This window comes from Uloborus diversus, chromosome 3 (assembly GCF_026930045.1).
Source record: "Uloborus diversus isolate 005 chromosome 3, Udiv.v.3.1, whole genome shotgun sequence".
NCBI classification, from domain to species: domain Eukaryota; kingdom Metazoa; phylum Arthropoda; class Arachnida; order Araneae; family Uloboridae; genus Uloborus; species Uloborus diversus.
The window spans coordinates 16,758,457-16,768,713 of NC_072733.1; the positions used below are offsets into that span (position 1 = coordinate 16,758,457).

A 10,257-nucleotide genomic window follows, 5' to 3' on the forward strand; every position below is an offset into this window, starting at 1 on the left:
TGAGTGAAGTTTTTAATAAATATTTTCCAAAGAAGCAGTGGAAAACATATTAATAGTGGATTAAAAACCCGTATGTTGTAAATCTATGGCATAAAATTATATCAGTTCCAGAATATATGACTCTTTTTCATTAAACTACCATCTGATCTTTCTTTGCACCAGAAATATCAATTGATGACATTTATTGCGATTCCAACTGAAATTTAAAAGATTAATTTTTTTACTGTCACGAAATTTCGTGTTGGCACGTATACCATTTGCTCTACATGTGTGTTCCCACTTATTCTCGGCAAAAAAAAAAATATCTCAACAGACTTTGTGTTGAACCAGATCAGAAAATGCAAATTTCATCCATAAAGTCTGATATTAAGGCTGTATTTGCCATAGTAAAAATAGATACCACTTGTATCATTAAAATTAAATTTTTAAAATTTTGTTTGAAACTATGCTGTTTAAAGAATTTTTCAGAAACATTGTGTTAAGTTTAAAATTACTTTTTTAAGGCTATTAATACTTTTTTTTCAAATAAAAACACACTTTTATTGCAAATAAACCATTCCTAAAAAGTTGAGTTGAATTGAAACTGTACTACTGGGGGGGGGGGGGGTTTCCAATAAAAAAGTGGACGTTCAAAAGGGTTCCACTTGTCAAACAAATAAGGAAACCCTGGTATAAAGAATACCATCAAATAAACATAATTTAGATATTTGAACCCATTGCATGTTCATAACTTTTACTGCTATATTTATCCTACTCCATTAAAGTAAACTATTATTGAAATTTGTACACACACATTTTATGGTGAAACACATGAACACATTTCAAAAAAATGTGTCAGAAAGGTTTTTCTAGCCAGGGGCGTAGCTAAGGGGGGGGGGGGTTTGGGGACAACCCCCCCCCCCCCCGAAACGTTAGTCTCAAAAAAAAAAAAAAAGAGAAAAAGAAGAGAGAAGAGAAAGAAAAAAAAGAAGAAAAGGAAAAAATTCCAAGCGATTATATATATAAACACATATTATATATATATATATATATATATATATATATATATATATATATATATGTAAAAGAAGTAACCCCCCCCCCCCCGAAAGTCGGGTCTAGCTACGCCACTGTTTCTAGCAATCCACAAACAACTTTATGGTATCTTATCCTTCCAAGTAGTTGCATAATTTATTTAATCATTAGAAAGCGATTCTTCCCTGGACATAACGCAAGAACCACTCTACTTTTAGACCTCCAAAGAGTACTAAAATCAATACCTACCTACTTGAACCATGCTCTAAGAAGGAACCAAATCAAATGTTATTACAGAAAGGCGAAGACACTATTCGTTCACTTGCAAAAGAAAACAGTGTATTAATCTACACAGATGGTTCCTCTGACATTGACTGTAATAGAGGTGGCGCAGGAATCTCCATCATTTATCCCTCAGGAAATAATGTCAAGCTTAAAATACCCACTGGCCAAATCGCCTCAAACTTTACTAGCGAATTTGTTGCTATTAAAGAGGCTCTTGCTCATTGTCTTTCTTCCCCTACTCCTGAAGACCTAATAGAAGAAATCGTGATTTTTTTCGACTCAAAATCAGCACTTGAAGCCATACGTAACGGTATGACAAGATTGACACAAGAAATTAATTTTTTTCTCCAATCACTCAAGACAACCTGCATTCTCCAGTGGATCCCAGCTCATGTCGGATTCGAGGGAAATGAGTGTGCAGATGCCCTTGCAAAGGAGGCACGTGACCAAGACCAACCACTAACAGCCACCTTCAAAGACGTTAATGCTGTAGCCAGGCGAAGGATCTATAATCAGCTTTTCAGCAAGGCAACAATCCCTGACCTCCACTGCCCAAGAAACCTCTCTTCTACAATAGTTAGGCTACGTACTGGACATTTCAAGGGCATGAAGATTCTACCAAATAATATTAAATCCTATCCCATCTGCAAGCACTGTCCCTATTCACAACTAACCCCTGACCATGTCTTTAATTGCCAGGCCATTATTCGCTCCCTCCTCCAACTTGGAGCACCACCACATGAAATCCTTTACAGTCATCGGGCTCCAGAATTAGCGCATCTTGTTCTTAAGACTTTTGGAGCCATTTAAACCTTTCGCATTCTGCACTTCTTTGGACACGACAACAACAACAACAACATTAGAAAGCGAACAAAAAATATTTCCAACATCACCTAAAATTTTGATCATCTCCACCAAAATAAATTCAACACTAGAAAATAATGAAATTTGATACTTGAAAGCACAAATGAAAGAAAATAACATATTTACCAAGGAAAGGGCAGTGATCACATCTCGTTTTCATTATAAATAAGCATTGACGTATCCATAGTAACAGTATGTTTCTTCACTTTCTTCGAATTATCTTATGGAGTAGCAATTTAACGGAAAGGTACCTTACACTTACGAATAGGATTTTTTTTTCCCCAAAAATAAATCTTCCCTGCTCTTAACAGCAGTATTCTTTAAAATAGCCATTAAAAAAATCTACTGCATAATAAATTAAAATTTGGGTCTCAAGTAGAGAAAAACCCATAGTACTTTCGTAAACAGGTACCGGAGTGACCGATGTCCGCTTCCGACGTAGGGTGAAAGAAGAACGCGAATCAAAAATTGGCGTTGAAGCAAACATTAAAGTAAATTTCCTGCTCTCAGGTGTTGCGCAAAGAGGGCAGCTCATGACGTGCATAGTAAATCGTATCCGTGCTTTTTTTTTTATTATTCATTTTTACTTCCTTTTACAAACGAGCTGATGTGTGAGTCACATGACTTCCTTTTACGCCAATTTATAATGGTAATAGCGCCTTGGAGGAAGCAAGGAAACACTAAATATTTTCACCCCTAGGTTCTTGCGAACCGAAGCAAAAAGACGTTTTACACAGATTTTTTCCACATTATCGGCAATATTAACGTGATTCAGTGAGTAACTCTTTAAATGTCACCAGCATTGGCCAAATTAAAACCAGATAAAAAAATTATAATAATTTGAATGTTTGGCATCTTTAATTCAAATTATGTTTTTCGCAATCACGAGCGTGTGTGTGTATGAATGAGAGTGTGTGTTTGTGTAGGCGCATGGATGTGGGTGCGTGTATATGTGTGTATGTATGCATGTGTGTGCGTGTTGTGTATGCAGTATTGTGTGTGTACGCGCGCGTGTGTGTGTGTAGGCATTCGTGTGTGTGTATTAGGGTGGTCACAAAAAATCGATTTTCGAATTTCTTCCGCGGCACCCCCCTAAAATGTGCCAATGGACTAGAAAACATGATTTACAAAGTTTCAGCTTAATCGATAATATTAACACGTGCCGCAAAGAGGCTAAAGTTACGTAAAACAGCGATTTTTAGCAAAAAAATCGTAATTTTTCCCCTTTAAAACCAAAACTTTTCATCCTAGAAACTTCGTTCTGGTTTCATTTTATAGAAATTTTTATTCTCGTGATGAGATGTTTTATCCATTTATTTAAATAAAAGTTACAGAATGATTCTTGGCATTATTCAAGTCAGGTTATGGATGATATCATCAATAAGGAATTTTCATGCAAAGACCTAAAAGCATTACAATATTCAATTACATTTATTTGCTCTTTGTTAATTTTAATTTATCCATTAAAAAGGCTTCATTTGGAGGTATTTTAAAAATAAAATGCATCAAATTGCTGATTTAAAATAAAGGGACTAAGCTGTTTATCAGAGAAAGCAAAGGGTTTATAAACTACAAAAAAGAAAAAAAAATCTAATGCATTTTATTACTTACACTGTTAAATGACATACACTGAAAAGGCATTAGGACTCGACCGATGCATCGGCCTGGCCGATGCATCGGCGCCGATGGTTCAACAATTTAGCCATCGGCATCGGCATCGGCGGCCGATGCTAACTTGCAGGAAACATCGGCCCATCGGCCTTAAAAAACATCGAAAAGCCGATGGAATTGGCCGATGTTTTTGAAAAAGAAAGGACCTTTGCTGTTTTATTTTTTAGTACAAAGTAAAGGGAGTTATTGTTATTATATAAAATTGCTTACTTAAATTTCAGTATGAATTTCTATTTTAGTCACCCCTAAAAGAGTTTTTAATACTGCATTCAGGTACCAAACAAGTTAATACGTATGCATCTCTCCTAAGTCATAACTCAAAAATGGTAAGCTGTAGAAGGATAAATTTTCGCATGTGGGGTGTGCGTACGTTCCAGTTGTGCACTTCCCTTTTTGTTTTCGCTCGGGTGTTCTGAAAAGCCTGTTTACTCATTTTTTGTGGCTATTTATTACTTATTTCAATGCGAAACTAATATAGCATCTCAGATCACTGAAACAAATATGAGATGGCGAAACCGGTTTTTGTGTCATTTTATTAGAGTCCCTTTGAACCGACGGCAATTTGTAATTTTTCGGTATTTGTTATATGAATCACAGTTATGCAGTCTTTTCTGTATCGCTTCGGCGGAGTTACAAGTTTGGGGCCCGTCGAAATACATTTTAGGGCCCTATTTCTCTATCGCAGAAGTTGTAAAACATTTATCATAAGCATTTTTGTAACTCCTACGGTGCCCCTATGGTTATGGGGCCTCTCGCGCAATTGCAACATTTGCTATGTTTCAATTCCGCCACTGCACGTCAAAACAAACTCGGGTGCAAGTTTTGAAAGGGTTTTTCTGCTGAATGTTTATGATTATTATGAACTCTATTTTTTACGACTATTTTTTTGAATTTCCGAGAACATTTGCGTGCCCCTCCTTCCACTCCCTATATTTCTGAAATTAAACTCTAGTTGTACTTCTGAGTTATTTAAAACTAACACCGTTCATAAAATGAAAGATTTTTTTTTCTTCAAACTTTATCTATTGTTTAGAAAGAATTTAAAGCATTAATGTAAGAAATTGATTAAAGACGTTTTCAATGGTGACATAATTCGGAAATCAAAGGGACTTCTGAATTTTTTATCAGAAGTGCTGAAGTAGATTCAGAAACTCTTCCGAGGCGTTGGGGGGTAGCGGTTCTGTACTGAAAAAATGAGGTCGAGGTTGGGGCCGAAGTGTGAGTTACTCCAAAATCAGAGGGTGATCCCCTAACCCTACCTCGTCGTTTCAAGTATTTTTTAAATATTTAGCGATTATTTATTTCGGTCAAGAAGTGTCATTTTGCGTATTTCTCATACTTGTTTCACTTATATTTCGTAATGCGCCGTCTTTTTTGCATCATTAATAGCAATCGATTTTTTTCTGTTGTAACTATTTTTATGTATTTATATAAAATCAATGAATAAGTTATTTTAGTTTTTTCATTAAAAGTTTCAAGGATTTTCTATTATGCAATTTTTTTAAATTTCAGAAAATTATTGTTAAATTGAAAAAATTAATTTGAACTTGTTTGTAAAGCTTCATAAAAGATTAAACAATCCAACTGCTCAATATTGTGCAAACATCAGATCACGTAGTATATGTATTCAGTTATTAACTTGGTGTAAATATTGAGTTTTTTTTTTATTGTAGTTGCATTTTAAGAATCTCGCTCTTTTCATGGCTACATCTTTTTCCAGCAAAATTTATGTCACTGTTATAGGTTTTTTTTTTTTTTGAAAAATGCAAACTTTTCTATTCATAAATTTTAAATAAGTATAAAAATATTCCTGTTTCATAGTTTTATTCTTAATTTTTTTTTGAATGATTAAACAACATAATTTAATGTTTTATAATTATGTTTAATGTACCTAAATCCATACATTATTACAATATTACTGAAATCTTAGCTATATGTTCAATTTAAAAAAAAGACAAATCAATTGGTTATTAAACAGTCTCTTTTTTTTTTTTTTTTTGCTGTTGTTCTTTCTTTTTAATCACAGCAGTCAAAAAAGGAGAAGCACAACTACACCCTATACAGATTGTACGTAGTACGATCCAAAAGTTCGAGGACCAGCTGTATAAAACCTTACCCAGAATAGTTCACATTAACGAAGCACATCCACCTTCAAAAGGTCGTCTTGTGAATGTGTACTTCTGCCAGTGTTCATATAACTTTTGGAAACACTCCTGGAAACATTTTTCGCTACCTTCTATGATGCATCTTTATCTTCTCCTCACGGAAGAAAGCGGCGCGCATTTTTTTTTTTTTTTTTTTGCTGGGAACAGGTAAAAATCACACGGAACTAAGTCCGACGAAACGTTATGTTATTTGTTTATCATATCAGAGTATTGACCAATTGAAACGTGCATCCTCAACATGAAAGTCGCCTTCTTCCCCACGATGAAGTTAAAAGCAGCAGCGTAAGAGGTCTTGCAGGAGGTTACGAAAAATGTCTTCCAGGAGTGCTTCTAAAAGCTATACGAACGTTGGCAGAAGTGCATAGTCGTTCAAGGTGACTATTTTGTAGATAGATGTGCTTCAGCAATGTGAACTATTCAGGGTAAGGTTTTATAGAATTTGTCCTCGAACTTTTAGATCATACTACCTACATACGTATGAGTTTTCAACTTACTATTTCATAACGTTTTTGAGGGACGCAAGTTTACGCGCATGAAGACATCACAAGAGTATATGTATAAATATGGTGATCGTAAAATAGAAATTTAACTCGAAATCTAATTCTTTTTTGTGTTTACAATTCCTTATTCGTAAAAAGGAAGTAAAGTGAAATGAATCAATGATACTTTAAATCCCTGACAATCTCATCAATTTATTTTTGTATGATTTTTTTTTCTTTTTTTTTTTTTTTTTTTGCCATCGGCCAACGGCATCGGCCATCGGCCATCGGCAATCGGCCATTTGGAGGAAAACAATCGGCCATCGGCCATCTTTGAACAATCGGTCAACAATCGGCATCGGCCCATCGGCCAAAAATGCCATCGGTCGAGCCCTAAAAGACATACGTCATTATGTTATTACTTTCATTGACAAATCAAAGTGGTAATAGCTTCGATATGACAGATTTTGATAAATGTGGAAAAATGTGCCTGCATTCAGATATAACTTGTAGTAGAAACAAGTTAGTTACAAATTAGTTTTACACCTCTTTCAGCTGTGACATTGACAACCCTTAAATTGTTTACTATCTTTTTAGTTTTAATATAATATTGGTTTCTACACTATTCATCAAGATCAGTATTTGAAAACTTTGTATCGATTTCGAATCTCTGTAAAAAAGTTGAATCTGTTAAATAGTTGGAGGAGAAATGAAAAAAATATACTTCTTTGTTCAATAAACTAAGCTTTTTTCAGATTGAGCTGTGCCTTTTGTACCCCTATCATCAAAATCATCTTCATTATCTCCTGCTTTAGATTTTAATTTTGCAGCCTCCCTTGTTTTGATTTTTTTTTTTTTTTTTTTTTTGTATCATCAAAAAAGGGAAATGCAACTTTCTCTGAGTTCAGGACCACATATGGCTAATTATTTTATGTAGTTCTGTGCCTATATCATCTTCATAAATACTCTAGTATTGAACCAAACATTTTACTAACTGTAGATCTTGGTTGGGGGCCAAAGCTAAATCGCAGACATAAACCATACTTTTCCGTAAATATCGATGATAAACAACCAAATATCTTCAATACCTTTTATCTTTAAATCGATTAAGGAAAGTAGACTCATGAAAAGATATATTTTTAAAGAGTATATGAGGCAGTGAGAAGAAAAGGGATGTAATTGACAGAATTAAAATTTTGAGGAGAACCTCTACTCTGCTTAGGGGCAAGAGATGGTACTACTAGCTCTGGTAGGGGCTGTCATGTAGCATGATTTAGAAAAAAAAAGTTCAAATGAAAGCCTAGGATCTGAAAGCGTTTTATAAAGAACTTTAAAAAAAAAGTCCACTTACATCCCTTTGCTTCTCACTACCTATACGGGCTTTGTCATCCATCTGATGCGATGAATAGCGCCAGGTACTCGAAAAGTAACGTTGTTTGGAGAAAGACTCCCTAAACAAGTTAGGCAAAGTTAAATGAATTGCTTGTAGTCATCCTTAGGCTGCTACTGATTTTATTTTTCATAAAGAAAGCTTGAAATTTCACCAGGATTGCTTATTTTGTTTTTAATGTTCTATACTTGCTTTGGATTGCTTCTTATCTCTATCATTCATCCTGAAATTCTTGAAAAATATCTGGTTGAGGACTAGTGGACGTACCTATTTTGCAAATCAAATCGTCTTTTAAACCAACTTCTAAAATGTGGTAGAGATTTGCTAAATACAAAAACTTTTTCTGTAACAACTGTACTCACAAAACGCAGTTTTGCACTGCCGAAGCCCTAACAAGTCCCCGTCCAAGAACACAGATCACTTTCCTGGGAATCGTAAATTTTCCTTTCTCTAGGTGATCGAAAGCCCTTACAAGACTGGGATTTTTAAGCTATTGCTTAGATCTGACCACCAAGGAATAAAGCAACGTTCCGTATTTATGGTCTCTACAGCTAATTTCCAAAGTTTTACTCGCAGTTGTTTGTTTTTGCTTTGAGTTTTAGAGACATAACGATTGTACAGTGAAATTCTGTTACAACGAACTTCGAATTACCAGAACTTTTAGTTGTAACGAGGTTTTAGTAGTAATGAAATTCAAGCAATGTAATGGAAATCAAATCAGGGCTGAAATTTTCTTTCGTTAAATCGGATTTTTCGTTGTATCGGTCGTAACGGAGTTTCACTGTAAATATTTCTGATAATATTGCTGTTTTTGCTCTGATTACTTAGCATTATAAGGGGGTTACAACCATTAACTAAAAGAACTAATACAATTATTTTTTAATGATTCATTCTTTTTAAGCGATTTTGAGGATATTAGCTACGACCTGACTTGGAAAATCCTGAATAATGTTCAATAAATTTTTACAAGAATTTAAATGAAATTAGACTTAAAGAAAATTAAATTCCCTATAAAATGAAACCGGAAAGAAAGTTTTAGAATGAATAGTTTTGGTTTTACAAATGAAAAACTACGATTTTTTGCTAAAAACCGCTTTTTTTTTGTAACTCCAGCCCCTTTGCGGCACGTGTTAATATCATCGAAATGACTTAAAATTTTGCAAATCACATTTTACAATCTATTTGCACATTTTAGGGGAGTGCTGTAAAAGATTAGTTGAAAAAAGGTTTTCTCCATGTACCTTGTGACCACCCTAGTGTGTATGTATTAGGCATATGTGTTTGTGTCTGTGTGCAGGAATGAGTGTGTGTTTGTGTTTGTGCGCAGGCATGAGTGTGTAGGCGTGTGTGTGTATGCTTGTGTGTGTAGGATATGGACGCAACCTGGGGACGGTTTTCGCAAGAGGAGCAGCATCGTGAGGCCAACGCGACGGTGGTGCTGGTAGACGAAATGGGAAGATTGGGCGCCGAAGATTGGGCGCCGTCGATTGGGCGCCGGGAACATTGGGCTCCGAGCACTTTAGGCGCCGGGAACTTTGGGTGCCGAGCATTTTGGGTGGGCGCCGAGAACTTTGGGCTCCGGAAACTTTGGGCGCCGAGCATTTTAGGCGCCGGGAAGCGAATTTTGAAACCCTCTCAATTACAGTGCATTGGCGAAATTCGAAAGCTGCCAAAATGGTTTTCGAGAATTTCGCAGTGCTGCTCTTTGCGGAGCGCAATGCTGCTTATACTCTGCTCAAGCGCCTCTGCTTGCAACCTGTGTTTGAAAACACAGTTCATTGTAATAGTCACGATTGTCATAAAGTTCTGTATTTTTTAAACTCTGAACGATATTCTTGGTCTAATTAAACAATTATTTGAATACAATATGAATCAAGTTTTCAAATGTTGCAAGTCGTGGATGGATATTACGTAGTTAAATTTTGCATTGAGACTTATAAATTTTGTTTACAAATAGAGATGAAAACAGTCGGAAAAAACCGGAAAATTTCCGAAGAAAACGGAAAAATCCGTTTTTTTCCGAATTAGTAAATTTCCACTTCGGAAAAATTGAAACAAAAAAAATGAATTTTTTCAACTTTTCAGAGTTTTAATCGAAATTTTCAGCAAAAAGTGATTAGAATTTTTTCCCACTTAAATTCTGATGCGATTTCCTCCCCCCCCCCATTTTATGTTAAAATACTGTCTAACCTTAATGCAAGTTTTTGTATGATAATATAATTTGCATATTGATCAAAAAACATTTAAAAATACCTTTTGCAAAAAAGCTTAAACCAATAACTTTAGTGAAGAACTTATTTTCCTTCTTCATGAAACAAACAAGCATAACATCAACCACAAAACTATGTTTCTGCTGATTGTGCGAATCAAATATACAGGATGCCGCAAA

The 10,257-nt window shown here is 35.0% G+C and overlaps 1 protein-coding gene across 1 annotated transcript in view; it reads right to left on the reverse strand.

The window, feature by feature from the left end:
* LOC129218514 (glutamate-rich protein 3-like) overlaps window positions 1-2,392 on the reverse strand; it is a 40,240-nt gene extending 37,848 nt beyond the window's left edge. Inside the window, exon 1 of the mRNA XM_054852802.1 lies at window positions 2,290-2,392. The gene's annotated coding sequence lies outside the window, so the exon portion shown is untranslated. The remainder of the gene's footprint in view (window positions 1-2,289) is intronic.
* Window positions 2,393-10,257: the final 7,865 nt, after the last annotated feature.